This window comes from Carassius carassius, chromosome 18 (genome assembly GCF_963082965.1).
Source record: "Carassius carassius chromosome 18, fCarCar2.1, whole genome shotgun sequence".
NCBI classification, from domain to species: Eukaryota; Metazoa; Chordata; class Actinopteri; order Cypriniformes; family Cyprinidae; genus Carassius; species Carassius carassius.
The window spans coordinates 29,578,107-29,592,400 of NC_081772.1; the positions used below are offsets into that span (position 1 = coordinate 29,578,107).

The 14,294-nt window shown below is 49.5% G+C and overlaps 12 non-coding genes across 12 annotated transcripts; all 12 read left to right on the forward strand.

Annotated features, from left to right (window-relative positions):
• The first annotated feature begins 6,151 nt into the window (after nucleotides 1-6,151).
• Nucleotides 6,152-6,233, forward strand: trnas-aga (transfer RNA serine (anticodon AGA)). Its single transcript has one exon. It is a non-coding gene; the product is annotated as a tRNA-Ser (tRNA).
• A 2,338-nt stretch (nucleotides 6,234-8,571) lies between these two features.
• On the forward strand, nucleotides 8,572-8,653 carry trnas-aga (transfer RNA serine (anticodon AGA)). The gene has a single exon. It is a non-coding gene; the product is annotated as a tRNA-Ser (tRNA).
• Nucleotides 8,654-9,004: 351 nt separating this feature from the next.
• On the forward strand, nucleotides 9,005-9,086 carry trnas-uga (transfer RNA serine (anticodon UGA)). Its single transcript has one exon. It is a non-coding gene; the product is annotated as a tRNA-Ser (tRNA).
• A 178-nt stretch (nucleotides 9,087-9,264) lies between these two features.
• Nucleotides 9,265-9,337, forward strand: trnak-uuu (transfer RNA lysine (anticodon UUU)). The gene has a single exon. It is a non-coding gene; the product is annotated as a tRNA-Lys (tRNA).
• A 1,233-nt stretch (nucleotides 9,338-10,570) lies between these two features.
• Nucleotides 10,571-10,652, forward strand: trnas-aga (transfer RNA serine (anticodon AGA)). The gene has a single exon. It is a non-coding gene; the product is annotated as a tRNA-Ser (tRNA).
• Nucleotides 10,653-11,003: 351 nt separating this feature from the next.
• Nucleotides 11,004-11,085, forward strand: trnas-cga (transfer RNA serine (anticodon CGA)). The gene has a single exon. It is a non-coding gene; the product is annotated as a tRNA-Ser (tRNA).
• Nucleotides 11,086-11,263: 178 nt separating this feature from the next.
• On the forward strand, nucleotides 11,264-11,336 carry trnak-uuu (transfer RNA lysine (anticodon UUU)). Its single transcript has one exon. It is a non-coding gene; the product is annotated as a tRNA-Lys (tRNA).
• Nucleotides 11,337-12,567: 1,231 nt separating this feature from the next.
• Nucleotides 12,568-12,649, forward strand: trnay-aua (transfer RNA tyrosine (anticodon AUA)). Its single transcript has one exon. It is a non-coding gene; the product is annotated as a tRNA-Tyr (tRNA).
• A 351-nt stretch (nucleotides 12,650-13,000) lies between these two features.
• On the forward strand, nucleotides 13,001-13,082 carry trnas-cga (transfer RNA serine (anticodon CGA)). Its single transcript has one exon. It is a non-coding gene; the product is annotated as a tRNA-Ser (tRNA).
• Nucleotides 13,083-13,260: 178 nt separating this feature from the next.
• trnak-uuu (transfer RNA lysine (anticodon UUU)) lies at nucleotides 13,261-13,333 on the forward strand. Its single transcript has one exon. It is a non-coding gene; the product is annotated as a tRNA-Lys (tRNA).
• A 406-nt stretch (nucleotides 13,334-13,739) lies between these two features.
• trnas-aga (transfer RNA serine (anticodon AGA)) lies at nucleotides 13,740-13,821 on the forward strand. Its single transcript has one exon. It is a non-coding gene; the product is annotated as a tRNA-Ser (tRNA).
• A 351-nt stretch (nucleotides 13,822-14,172) lies between these two features.
• trnas-uga (transfer RNA serine (anticodon UGA)) lies at nucleotides 14,173-14,254 on the forward strand. The gene has a single exon. It is a non-coding gene; the product is annotated as a tRNA-Ser (tRNA).
• The last annotated feature ends 40 nt before the right edge of the window (nucleotides 14,255-14,294 follow it).

Below are 14,294 nucleotides of genomic sequence, written 5' to 3' on the forward strand. Positions count from 1 at the left end.
CCCTCACTGCAGCCTACACTATCTCTGCCTCAGGCTATTACTGACTGGGAGAGCTTTCTTCCCAGTCAGTTCAAGAGAGTCCTCCAGCCAGCAGATTGGGTGTGGATTGCCAAGTGCCTCTATGAGCCCACAGGGCAGCTGAGGCAGAAGATCCAGGTGAACTGGTTTTATCCATCGATGCAGCCCAAGCCATGTCCTCCTGAGCCCGGGTGGTACTTCCGACAGAGGATGTTCTTGTGGGCACCAATGACGATGTGGGGCATTCCTCTTAAATGCCCACAGTGTGGCCGGAAGATGCACCATTCAGGAATTTACCCGAAGGTCAGGGAGGTGATTGACATGGATAGCCGCTATTACCTTGTGGGTGGGGACTATCCACGCTGCAGTGCATGCAAGTTGCCAGTATGCCCATGGAGCCAGGACATCCTTTCACAACTGGATGTGGCACACAGGACCATGTTTCCAGCGGTGCTGACCACTCAGCTAGCCCTGGACAGGAAATGTGTGACTTTCCTCAGGCCAAAGACCAGTGGTAACAGTTCCTCCTACTTCCAGTCAGCAGTAGAGGAAGCCCACAGTGAGGAGTGGGCATGACGCACCATCCAGTACCTCTCTGATTGTGAGCATCATTTGAGAAAGGTTACCCTGGTCCAATCTGCAACGGCACCTGCCTTTTCTGCACCCGCACCCTTCAGGCCACTTCCACTCGCCCAGTGGTTTGAGACTGTCCACTCCAACGATATCCTCAGCCATTTGGACGAGATGAAGGGGGTGATTACCTCCACCTATGGCCGAATCCTGAAGATGGATTCTACAAAGAAGGTACAATACATGAAGGTTTCAGCATGAGGTTTATTTTCAGCCAGAAAGAATTTCAACATGATGAAAAATGTTGTGTTATATACATTTGTGTTATATATATATTATAATGTACCATAACAAATCAAAGAAAATGTATAATTAAGCTTGTCAGAATGTCTTTATTTTTCCTTCTTTTTGTTTTTCATATCACCAAAAAGCTGGCTGGTGGCATTGGGGACACGGCTTCATGGATGACCAACATTGGCAATGAGCTCGGCCAGGTTCTGAACAGTGTTCTGACAACAGCTGAAGGCGCAGGACTGGAGGAGATGTGCCAGGGCGTCGTCAAACGCTACCAGAATGCTGGCGAGCCAGAGCCTGAGGTCATCTATGTTGACCGGGATTGCTGCAGTCAGTCAGGTGAGATTTTCAAATTACTACTTTATCAAATGTGCACTGCAATATATTTTATAAAAGTTAAAAGTGGTGTAAAAAAGTTCCCCTTTCCCTATTGGTGATGGTAATTAATTAGTATTATTTTTACAGCCAGTGTATTAAAAATTTTAATAAATTCTATTGACTGAAAAGTATGTTTGAAATTAAATCAAATGAATGTTTTTTATTTTTCTCCTCCACAGGTGCATCTTCAGTGTTAAAACTTTTTCGGCCATGGAAGTCTATTGTAAGGCTAGATATCTTCCATTTTATGAGAAGATTCAACTGTGGCCTTACTACAGAGCACCACCCTCTCTATGGTACCTTTTGTTCAAAACTTTCCTCCTGTATCTTTGAGTGGGATCAGGAGGATGTGAAAGAACTTGAGGCTGCCAAGAGAGGGGAGTGGAAGTGCAGCCATGGTGGAAAGGCTCCCACTGAGGCTCAGCTCATGGCCAGCATCAGCCCAGGTGAACTCGCGAAGCACTGTAGGCGGCGGACACGCAGGGCTGAGGAGATCCGGGCCATGATTTCAGGGCTGCTGGAATCAGTGTGGGAGCTAACTGACACTACAGGGTTTCGCCTGGTTAACCCTGACAGCATGCACCATGTCTGGGAGATGCAACAAAAACACCTCGAGTGCATCCAGGACCCTCCACATGTAGAGTTGTACACAAAGACGGGGACCCTCCAGAAGGGTGGCAAAGTCCTAAACGTGCTTAGGTGCGGCAGGGGGTCATCCTCGCTGGAGAGTTTTCACCGCCACCAGTGTGCCTTCATTCCTGGTAAATTCTGAATATTAAATTGCAGTATGTTTTGTAGATTTTTATGTTGAAAAGATCGCTATTGTGTCAACAACAGAACCCTGGGTGCTACCTGGATTTGGCTTGTTTTCATGGAATTTACTATCAGTCTCATTATTATGTGTTACTGTTCTATAACTGTGTCATTAAATTTGTATGTCCTCAGTTTAAAATAATTGCTGACTAAATCTGTGCATTTTCATTCTTAGGATGGAGATGCAATGCCATGCACACACAAATGTACATGTTGGGGGGCCTCGAGGTGGAACATGAGCCGGGCAAAAGAAGCTGTATCTGTGGTGGGGGCCTCAACCCTAAGGACATTTGATGTCTGCACAATGTCTCATTTAAACAGCATGAACCAACGGGTCCTTGGTCGGGCTTTGATGCCAGAATTTACCCCTCCAGGAAAACCCACTGGTAAGATATCTCACAGGAAAATGCTGAGCATTGGAGTATTTCTCTCTCTCCTGTGTTTGTTTGTTTGTGTGTGTGTGTGTCCTCTCCCCATTAACAATGTGGTACAAATTATTGCAGGGGAGCGCATTGCAGTGGAGTACTTGTTGGCCCAGTCCAATAGAGGCGACCAGTTGATTGCACACCACAATGACATGCCTGAAGTCCCCCCAGAGGAGCCCGAAGAGGATAGTGAAATTGACACGACTGTGTGCCATGCAGCTGACCTTAGGGCTGATGACTCTCCAGTAGCTGTCGTGCAGGCCCAGGTGACAAGTCAGGTGGGTGACACTGAACCCAAATCCCTAGATGAGGAGGTCACTGAGGAAGAGGAGGATGACACTGCAAGTCCTAGCACATCAAGCCAGGTAATATTGCTATCCTGTACTATTTTTTACTTTTAAAAAAAATGTATCTGGTACAGTGCAAAACGCCTATTGTCACCAATGTGTAAAGTTAAAATATATGCATGTACAATGCAAAATAATTATTACAACACTGTATATGTTTATTGGACTGTGTTTGGCATTTTTCTCAATTTCCAGAGTACACAGTGTGATTCCAGAGGTGTCTTGGGCTGGGAGGCAGTTGATGCCCTGGCAGCCTACTTGGTTGGCCTAAACCGAACGATCACTGCCTTGTCATCACAAGAGGAGGCCCACATAGTCCAGCTGTACATGGCTCTGCATGCCATGGACAAGGTACCATCAAAATATAGCCAGAGGGTTAAGAAGAAGGCTTTGACAGGACCTTGGAGAGCATCCAGGAAGCAGAGTGGCTCTGCTCCAGGACAGCAGGCAGCAGAGAGGTAATTTGACTATTTGGATCGTCACTAGTTTATAACCCAGTATACAGTTCAGATTATATCATCTTTCTTTTCCATAGATTGTTCATGACTCATGGGCAGGCAGCTCAGGACCCTGAAGTCCACAGGGTCTGTGAATGTGTTTGCCTAAGGCTTTTGAAAGAGTTTCAGCAAGCACGGAACAGGCCCAGGGACACACAAGGAAAAACTCTGCCAATTCCACAATCTATTGTGGTGGTATACAGCCACTTAAAACAGCTGATGGAGGACAGCAGAGAGGTTCTAAGACAGACTAACCTAGTTCTGGTCCCGATAAACACCACTACTGTCTCCTCGTGGTGAGTCTTGTTTTATGCGATACTTTTGCACAATCACAGTAGTATACCAAGATTGTACTTATAAAACCTTCTTGTACATGCTTTTAAAAATGATGCTACAGGAAGTAAAGACAATGGGCTTTTATTCACTTAAATTGCTAATTTAAGATGAAGAATGTTTCTCTTGCAGGCTACTAAAAAGACAGAAACGTGTAGACAGAGACATGCTTCTGCAGGGTACTGCACTGCCCAAACAAGTATATTTGGCAAAGGAGGCTCTTCCTGAAGTGGGCGAACTTCCAGCTGTTCCTGCACAGCATGGGCATGAGGCCATGGTATTTCAGGATACAGCAAATCAGGAGGGAGAGGCCTTCATTCGTAAGCGTATCTCCAACAGGTGCCCAATGCCCACCCCTCCTCCTGGATCTTACTCTGCATTTCCCATATACCCACCAGCACCACACTTTGCATTCCCCCCTGGGTCCTACCCACCCTTTCCCAGCTACCAACCAGGTCTACCACTGCCTCATTCTACCCAATTCCATCCCCCTCCCCAATTCCAGCCCCCTCCCCAATTCCAGCCACCTTCCCAATTCCAGCCCCCTCCCCAATTCCAGCCACCTTCCCAATTCCAGCCACCTCCCCAATTCCAGCCGCCTCCCCAATTCCAGCCCCCTCCCCAATTCCAGCAGCCTAATACCTTGCCATCGTAAACTTGTCCCTCTACTCAGCCCAGGCAGCGCACATGGAGAAGGCAGAAAGCTGCCCAAGAGGATGAGGAGCGAGTGGCTAGAGGTGAACCACCACGGAAACTACTAGCAAAGGATATATATCACTATATCTGCAAGCAGTGTGGGCTGGCAAAAAATAAGACAACTGGCCACACTCAGCTGAAGGGCCGGTGGTATTGTCCAGCCTCAGGCCTCTCTGTTGCACAGTGGAGGCAGAATGTACAGGGAGTTCTTTGATTTTTTTTTTCATTGGTGTATATAGTAATGTATATAGTTAGGTTTTTATATAGTTGCATATGTTGTGCTGTGTGTGTGTTGTGCTGTGAACATTTTGTTTTTAGTTGCTGTTTCCAGTGTTTAATTTGCAGTGTTTGTAAAAAAAAAAGAAATACACAACTCTTGTGGTGTAATAGTAACACATCCACCCTTTGGGTGGAAGATTCCAGGTGCAAGTCCTGGCAAGAGTGTGTGGTGTGTTTGTCAGATTATTATTATTAATTTTTTTATTAAAAATATAGTCAAAAACCAATCAAACACTTTACTTAAATCCTTTGTGAGTGTTCATGAAGTTTGATGGATAATTTCTTTTTTCTTTTTCTTGCTTTCCCACCTTTCTCCTTCTCTTTTCCCTTTCTTTCCCCCTTGTAGTAGTCCCTTTTGCCTTGTTTTTGGCCGAGAGGTTAAGGCGATGGACTTGAAATCCATTGGGGTCTCCCCGCGCAGGTTCGAACTCTGCCGACTACGGGAGGGATTTGCAGTATTGCTTTAGCTTTCTGTGACGGTAATTGTGCCTTCTATGGTCCTTCGCTCTCTGTGCCATAACTGCTTCTAGCTTTCATCCTCGTGACACCTGCGTCTCTTCTAGGCAGCTTGTTGTAAAACTGCTGCTTTATAAAAGGTGAGAAGCCAGTGCTCCATAAGAGCCCGGATAGCTCAGTCGGTGGAGCATCAGACTTTTAATCTGAGAGTCCAGGGTTCAAGTCCCTGTTCGGGCGAAAGTCTGTCTGCTTTTGGCGGAGTCACCTTGCCCTCACTACGGTCCATCTCTTCTTCTGAATCTGTACTGGAGCGGTGTTCCTTCCTTCTCCCGGGGATCAGTGCATCTCCCTTGTTCGGCACACATGATTCTGATGGTCAGCCCTTTAGGAAAGAGTGCTCACGGAGTGAGTAGAATAAGAAAGACCTCCCATTTGTGCAGTGCTGTCGGTCCCCAGGGCCAGTACTGAAAAACCCCATTACATAGGATTAGACATGGCAGCCTGATTTCTCCTCAGTGGGACTGCTGTTTTAGCTGCTTCCAGGGCTAGCTTACAATCTCCGCTTGCTAGGTTGCAAGTAGGTCAGGCAGCAGTGTTACACACAACATGGCAGAAGGTGGTCTGCTTAATTCAAGTCCCTGTTTGGGCGAAGGTCAGTCTTCTTTTTGTAGGCCTCAGCTTGCTATCACTATGGTCCATCTCTTCTGCTGACTCTGTACTAGAGCGATGTTCCTTCCTGCTCCCGGGGATCAGTGCATCTCAATTGTTCGGCAAACCTGATTCTGAAGGTCAGCCCTTTAGGAAAGAGTGCTCACAGAGTGAGTAGAATAAGACAGACTTCCCAATTGTGCAGTGCTGTCGGTCCCCAGGGCCAGTACTGAAAAACCCCATTACATAGGATGAGACATGGCAGCCTGATTTCTCCTCAGTGGGACCGCTGTTTTACCCGCTTGCAGGGCTAGCTTGCAATCTCCGCTTGCTGACTGAGCTGGGTTGGTTGCAAGTAGGTCAGGCAGCAGTGTTGGACACAAACTGATCTACTCCTGTAGTCGTGGCCGAGTGGTTAAGGCGATGGACTAGAAATCCATTGCGGTCTCCCCGTGCAGGTTCGAATCCTGCCGACTACGCTGTTTGCTGAAGGCCATGAGGCAAAGCATCCATGCATTTTTCACGCTCCTCGCACTTATTTGCGAAATGTCCAGTCCCTCTTCGATGGACAAACACGCCGCTGCTGCTTCTTGTATCCGGGATCCAGGGGTTGTCATGGTTGAGCCAGTGGCATGCCGTGACCGTATAGTGATTAGTATTCTGCGTTGTGGCCGCAGCAACCCCCGTTCGAATCCGGGTCACGGCAACCCTTTGCCGTTGAGTATACGGGAAGGTTGAAAATTTTTTACCACCTCATCTTTCTGCGTGATTTTGTTTCTGAAGCTTGGCCTGTGCAGGGCGCCACCAGACAAGGGCGCTTGCTTTTTAACATTAGGCGTAGTCGTGGCCGAGAGGTTAAGGCGATGGACTTGAAATCCATTGGGGTCTCCCCGCGCAGGTTCGTACTCTGCCGACTATGGGAGGGATTTGCAGTATTGCTTTAGCTTTCTGTGACGGTAATTGTGCCTTCTATTGTCCTTCGCTCTCTGTGCCATAACTGCTTCTAGCTTTCATCCTCGTGACACCTGCGTCTCTTCTGGGCAGCTTGTTGTAAAACTGCTGCTTTATAAAAGGTGAGAAGCCAGTGCTCCACAAGAGCCAGGATAGCTCAGTCGGTAGAGCATCAGACTTTAATTCTGAGGGTCCAGGGTTCAAGTCCCTGTTCGGGTGAAGGTTTGTCTGCTTTTGGCAGAGTCACCTTGCTATCACTACGGTCCATCTCTTCTTCTGAATCTGTACTGGAGCGGTGTTCCTTCCTGCTCCAGGGTATCAGTGCACCTCCCTTGTTTGGCACACCTGATTCTGATGGTCAGCTCGTTAGGAAAGCGGGCTCACAGAGTGAGTAGAATAAGACAGACCTCCGAATTGTGCAGTGCTGTCGGTCCCCAGGCCCAGCGCTGAAAAACCCCATTACATAGGATGAGACATGGCAGCCTGTGTTTCTCCTCAGTGGGACTGGTGTTTTACCCCCTTCCAGGGCTAGCTTACAATCTCGGCTTGCTAGGTTGCAAGTAGGTCAGGCAGCAATGTGACACACAACAGGGCAGAACGTGGTCTGCTTAATTCAAGTCCCTGTTTGGGCGAAGGTCAGTCTACTTTTTGGAGGCCTCAGCTTGCTATCACTATGGGTCCATCTCTTCTGCTGACTCTGTATTAGAGCGATGTTCCTTCCTTCTCCAGGGGGTCAGTGCATCTTCCTTGTTCGGCACACATGATTCTGATGGTCAGCCCTTTAGGAAAGAGTGCTCACGGAGTGAGTAGAATAAGACAGACCTCCCATTTGTGCAGTGCTGTCGGTCCCCAGGGCCAGTACTGAAAAACCCCATTACATAGGATGAGACTTGGCAGCCTGATTTCTCCTCAGTGGGACTGCTGTTTTAGCCGCTTCCAGGGCTAGCTTACAATCTCGGCTTGCTAGGTTGCAAGTAGGTCAGGCAGCAGTGTTACACACAACATGACAGAAGGGGGTCTGCTTAATTCAAGTCCCTGTTTGGGCGAAGGTCAGTCTTCTTTTTGTAGGCCTCAGCTTGCTATCACTACGGTCCATCTCTTCTGCTGACTCTGTACTAGAGCGATGTTCCTTCCTGCTCACGGGGATCAGTGCATCTCCCTTGTTCGGCAAACCTGATTCTGATGGTCAGCCCTTTAGGAAAGAGTGCTCACAGAGTGAGTAGAATAAGACAGACTTCCCAATTGTGCAGTGCTGTCGGTTCCCAGGGCCAGTACTGAAAAACCCCATTACAAAGGATGAGACATGGCAGCCTGATTTCTCCTCAGTGGGACTGCTGTTTTAGCCGCTTCCAGGGCTAGCTTACAATCTCAGCTTGCTAGGTTGCAAGTAGGTCAGGCAGCAGTGTTACACACAACATGGCAGAAGGTGGTCTGCTTAATTCAAGTCCCTGTTTGGGCGAAGGTCAGTCTTCTTTTTGTAGGCCTCAGCTTGCTATCACTACAGTCCATCTCTTCTGCTGACTCTGTACTAGAGCGATGTTCCTTCCTGCTCCCGGGGATCAGTGCATCTCCCTTGTTCGGCACACATGATTCTGATGGTCAGCCCTTTAGGAAAGAGTGCTCACGGAGTGAGTAGAATAAGACAGACCTCCCATTTGTGCAGTGCTGTCGGTCCCCAGGGCCAGTACTGAAAAACCCCATTACATAGGATGAGACATGGCAGCCTGATTTCTCCTCAGTGGGACCGCTGTTTTACCAGCTTGCAGGGCTAGCTTGCAATCTCCACTTGCTGACTGAGCTGGGTTGGTTGCAAGTAGGTCAGGCAGCAGTGTTGGACACAAACTGAGCAGAAATTGGTCCACTCCCGTAGTCGTGGCCGAGTGGTTAAGGCGATGGACTAGAAATCCATTGGGGTCTCCCCGCGCAGGTTCGAATCCTGCCGACTACGCTGAAGGCCATGAGGCAAAGCATCCATGCATTTTTCACGGTCCTCGCACTTATTTGCGAAATGTCCAGTCCCTCTTCGATGGACAAACACGCCGCTGCTGCTTCTTGTATCCGGGCTCCAGGGGTTGTCTTGGGTGAGCCAGTGGCATGCCGTGATCGTATAGTGGTTAGTACGCTGTGTGGTGGCTGCAGCAACCCTTGTTCGAATCCGGGTCACGGCAACCCTTTGCCGTTGAGTATACGGGAAGGTTGAAAATTTTTTACCACCTCATCTTTCTGCGTGATTTTGTTTCTGAAGCTTGGCCTGTGCAGGGCGCCACCAGACAAGGGCGCTTGCTTTCTAACATTAGGCGTAGTCGTGGCCGAGAGGTAAAGGTGATGGACTTGAAATCCATTGGGGTCTCCCCGCGCAGGTTCGAACTCTGCCGACTACGGGAGGGATTTGTAGTACTGCTTTAGCTTTCTGTGACGGTAATTGTGCCTTCTATGGTCCTTCGCTCTCTGTGCCATAACTGCTTCTAGCTTTCATCCTCGTGACACCTGGGTCTCTTCTAGGCAGCTTGTTGTAAAACTGCTGATTTATAAAAGGTGAGAAGACAGTGCTCCACAAGAGCCCGGATAGCTCAGTCGGTAGAGCATCAGACTTTTAATCTGAGGGTCCAGGGTTCAAGTCCCTGTTCGGGTGAAGGACTGTCTGCTTTTGGCGGAGTCACCTTGCTATCACTACGGTCCATCTCTTGTTCTGAATCTGTACTAGAGCGGTGTTCCTTCCTGCTCCAGGGTATCAGTGCACCTCCCTTGTTTGGCACACCTGATTCTGATGGTCAGCCCTTTAGGAAAGAGTGCTCACAGAGTGAGTAGAATAAGACGGAATTCCCAATTGTGCAGTGCTGTCGGTCCCCAGGGCCAGTACTGAAAAACCCCATTACATAGGATGAGACATGGCAGCCTGATTTCTCCTCAGTGGGACTGCTGTTTTACCCGCTTCCAGTGCTAGCTTACAATCTCGGCTTGCTAGGTTGCAAGTAGGTCAGGCAGCAATGTGACACACAACAGGGCAGAAGGTAGTCTGCTTAATTCAAGTCCCTGTTTGGGCGAAGGTCAGTCTACTTTTTGGAGGGCTCAGCTTGCTATCACTACGGGTCCATCTCTTCTGCTGACTCTGTATTAGAGCGATGTTCCTTCCTTCTCCCGGGGATCAGTGCATCTCCCTTGTTCGGCACACATGATTCTGATGGTCAGCCCTTTAGGAAAGAGTGCTCACGGAGTGAGTAGAATAAGAAAGACCTCCCATTTGTGCAGTGCTGTCAGTCCCCAGGGCCAGTACTGAAAAACCCCATTACATAGGATGAGACATGGCAGCCTGATTTCTCCTCAGTGGGACTGCTGTTTTAGCCACTTCAAGGGCTAGCTTACAATCTCGGCTTGCTAGGTTGCAAGTAGGTCAGGCAGCAGTGTTACACACAACATGGCAGAAGGTGGTCTGCTTAATTCAAGTCCCTGTTTGGGCGAAGGTCAGTCTTCTTTTTGTAGGCCTCAGCTTGCTATCACTACGGTCCATCTCTTCTGCTGACTCTGTACTAGAGCGATGTTCCTTCCTGCTCCCGGGGATCAGTGCATCTCCCTTGTTCGGCAAACCTGATTCTGATGGTCAGCCCTTTAGGAAAGAGTGCTCACAGAGTGAGTAGAATAAGACAGACTTCCCAATTGTGCAGTGCTGTCGGTCCCCAGGGCCAGTACTGAAAAACCCCATTACATAGGATGAGACATGGCAGCCTGATTTCTCCTCAGTGGGACCACTGTTTTACCCGCTTGCAGGGCTAGCTTGCAATCTCCGCTTGCTGACTGAGCTGGGTTGGTTGCAAGTAGGTCAGGCAGCAGTGTTGGACACAAACTGAGCAGAAATTGGTCCACCCCTGTAGTCGTGGCCGAGTGGTTAAGGCGATGGACTAGAAATCCATTGGGGTCTCCCCGCGCAGGTTCGAATCCTGCCGACTACGCTGAAGGCCATGAGGCAAAGCATCCATGTATTTTTCACGGTCCTCGCACTTATTTGCGAAATGTCCAGTCCCTCTTCCATGGACAAACACGCCGCTGTTGCTTCTTGTATCCGGGCTCCAGGGGTTGTCTTGGGTGAGCCAGTGGCACGCCGTGATCGTATAGTGGTTAGTACTCTGTGTTGTGGCCGCAGCAACCCTCATTCAAACCTGGGTCACGGCAACCCTTTGCCGTTGAGTATACGGGAAGGTTGAAAATTTTTTACCACCTCATCTTTCTGCGTGATTTTGTTTCTGAAGCTTGGCCTGTGCAGGGCGCCACCAGACAAGGGCGCTTGCTTTCTAACATTAGGCGTAGTCGTGGCCGAGAGGTAAAGGTGATGGACTCGAAATCCATTGGGGTCCCCCCGCGCAAGTTCGAACTCTGCCGACTATGGGAGGGATTTGTAGTACTGCTTTAGCTTTCTGTGACGGTAATTGTGCCTTCTATGGTCCTTCGCTCTCTGTGCCATAACTGCTTCTAGCTTTCATCCTCGTGACACCTGGGTCTCTTCTAGGCAGCTTGTTGTAAAACTGCTGCTTTATAAAAGGTGAGAAGACAGTGCTCCACAAGAGCCCGGATAGCTCAGTCGGTAGAGCATCAGACTTTTAATCTGAGGGTCCAGGGTTCAAGTCCCTGTTTGGGTGAAAGTCTGTCTGCTTTTGGCGGAGTCACCTTGCTATCACTACGGTCCATCTCTTCTTCTGAATCTGTACTGGAGCGGTGTTCCTTCCTGCTCCAGGGTATCAGTGCACCTCCCTTGTTTGGCACACCTGATTCTGATGGTCAGCTTGTTAGGAAAGCGGGCTCACAGAGTGAGTAGAATAAGACAGACCTCCGAATTGTGCAGTGCTGTCGGTCCGCAGGCCCATCACTGAAAAACCCCATTACATAGGATGAGACATGGCAGCCTGATTTCTCCTCAGTGGGACTGCTGTTTTACCCGCTTACAGGGCTAGCTTGCAATCTCCGCTTGCTAGGTTGCAAGTAGGTCAGGCAGCAATGTGACACAACAGGGCAGAAGGTAGTCTGCTTAATTCAAGTCCCTGTTTGGGCGAAGGTCAGTCTACTTTTTGGAGGGCTCAGCTTGCTAACACTACGGGTCCATCTCTTCTGCTGACTCTGTATTAGAGCGATGTTCCTTCCTTCTCCCGGGGATCAGTGCATCTCCCTTGTTCGGCACACATGATTCTGATGGTCAGCCCTTTAGGAAAGAGTGCTCACGGAGTGAGTAGAATAAGAAAGACCTCCCATTTGTGCAGTGCTGTCGGTCCCCAGGGCCAGTACTGAAAAACCCCATTACATAGGATTAGATATGGCAGCCTGATTTCTCCTCAGTGGGACTGCTGTTTTAGCTGCTTCCAGGGCTAGCTTACAATCTCCGCTTGCTAGGTTGCAAGTAGGTCAGGCAGCAGTGTTACACACAACATGGCAGAAGGTGGTCTGCTTAATTCAAGTCCCTGTTTGGGCAAAGGTCAGTCTTCTTTTTGTAGGCCTCAGCTTGCTATCACTACGGTCCATCTCTTCTGCTGACTCTGTACTAGAGCGATGTTCCTTCCTGCTCCCGGGGATCAGTGCATCTCCCTTGTTCGGCACACATGATTCTGATGGTCAGCCCTTTAGGAAAGAGTGCTCACGGAGTGAGTAGAATAAGACAGACCTCCCATTTGTGCAGTGCTGTCGGTCCCCAGGGCCAGTACTGAAAAACCCCATTACATAGGATGAGACATGGCAGCCTGATTTCTCCTCAGTGGGACAGCTGTTTTACCAGCATGCAGGGCTAGCTTGCAATCTCCACTTGCTGACTGAGCTGGGTTGGTTGCAAGTAGGTCAGGCAGCAGTGTTGGACACAAACTGAGCAGAAATTGGTCCACTCCTCTAGTCGTGGCCGAGTGGTTAAGGCGATGGACTATAAATCCATTGGGGTCTCCCCGCGCAGGTTCGAATCCTGCCGACTACGCTGAAGGCCATGAGGCAAAGCATCCATGTATTTTTCACGGTCCTCGCACTTATTTGCGAAATGTCCAGTCCCTCTTCCATGGACAAACACGCCGCTGCTGCTTCTTGTATCCGGGCTCCAAGGGTTGTCTTGGGTGAGCCAGTGGCACGCCGTGATCGTATAGTGGTTAGTACTCTGTGTTGTGGCCGCAGCAACCCTCATTCAAACCTGGGTCACGGCAACCCTTTGCCGTTGAGTATACGGGAAGGTTGAAAATTTTTTACCACCTCATCTTTCTGCGTGATTTTGTTTCTGAAGCTTGGCCTGTGCAGGGCGCCACCAGACAAGGGCGCTTGCTTTCTAACATTAGGCGTAGTCGTGGCCGAGAGGTAAAGGTGATGGACTCGAAATCCATTGGGGTCTCCCCGCGCAAGTTCGAACTCTGCCGACTATGGGAGGGATTTGTAGTACTGCTTTAGCTTTCTGTGACGGTAATTGTGCCTTCTATGGTCCTTCGCTCTCTGTGCCATAACTGCTTCTAGCTTTCATCCTCGTGACACCTGGGTCTCTTCTAGGCAGCTTGTTGTAAAACTGCTGCTTTATAAAAGGTGAGAAGACAGTGCTCCACAAGAGCCCGGATAGCTCAGTCGGTAGAGCATCAGACTTTTAATCTGAGGGTCCAGGGTTCAAGTCCCTGTTTGGGCGAAGGTCTGTCTGCTTTTGGCGGAGTCACCTTGCTATCACTACGGTCCATCTCTTCTTCTGAATCTGTACTGGAGCGGTGTTCCTTCCTGCTCCAGGGTATCAGTGCATCTCCCTTGTTCGGCACACATGATTCTGATGGTCAGCCCTTTAGGAAAGAGTGCTCACGGAGTGAGTAGAATAAGACAGACCTCCCATTTGTGCAGTGCTGTCGGTCCCCAGGGCCAGTACTGAAAAACCCCATTACATAGGATGAGACATGGCAGCCTGATTTCTCCTCAGTGGGACCGCTGTTTTACCAGCTTGCAGGGCTAGCTTGCAATCTCCACTTGCTGACTGAGCTGGGTTGGTTGCAAGTAGGTCAGGCAGCAGTGTTGGACACAAACTGAGCAGAAATTGGTCCACTCCCGTAGTCGTGGCCGAGTGGTTAAGGCGATGGACTAGAAATCCATTGGGGTCTCCCCGCGCAGGTTCGAATCCTGCCGACTACGCTGAAGGCCATGAGGCAAAGCATCCATGCATTTTTCACGGTCCTCGCACTTATTTGCGAAATGTCCAGTCCCTCTTCGATGGACAAACACGCCGCTGCTGCTTCTTGTATCCGGGCTCCAGGGGTTGTCTTGGGTGAGCCAGTGGCATGCCGTGATCGTATAGTGGTTAGTACGCTGTGTGGTGGCTGCAGCAACCCTTGTTCGAATCCGGGTCACGGCAACCCTTTGCCGTTGAGTATACGGGAAGGTTGAAAATTTTTTACCACCTCATCTTTCTGCGTGATTTTGTTTCTGAAGCTTGGCCTGTGCAGGGCGCCACCAGACAAGGGCGCTTGCTTTCTAACATTAGGCGTAGTCGTGGCCGAGAGGTAAAGGTGATGGACTTGAAATCCATTGGGGTCTCCCCGCGCAGGTTCGAACTCTGCCGACTACGGGAGGGATTTGTAGTACTGCTTTAGCTTTCTGTGACGGTA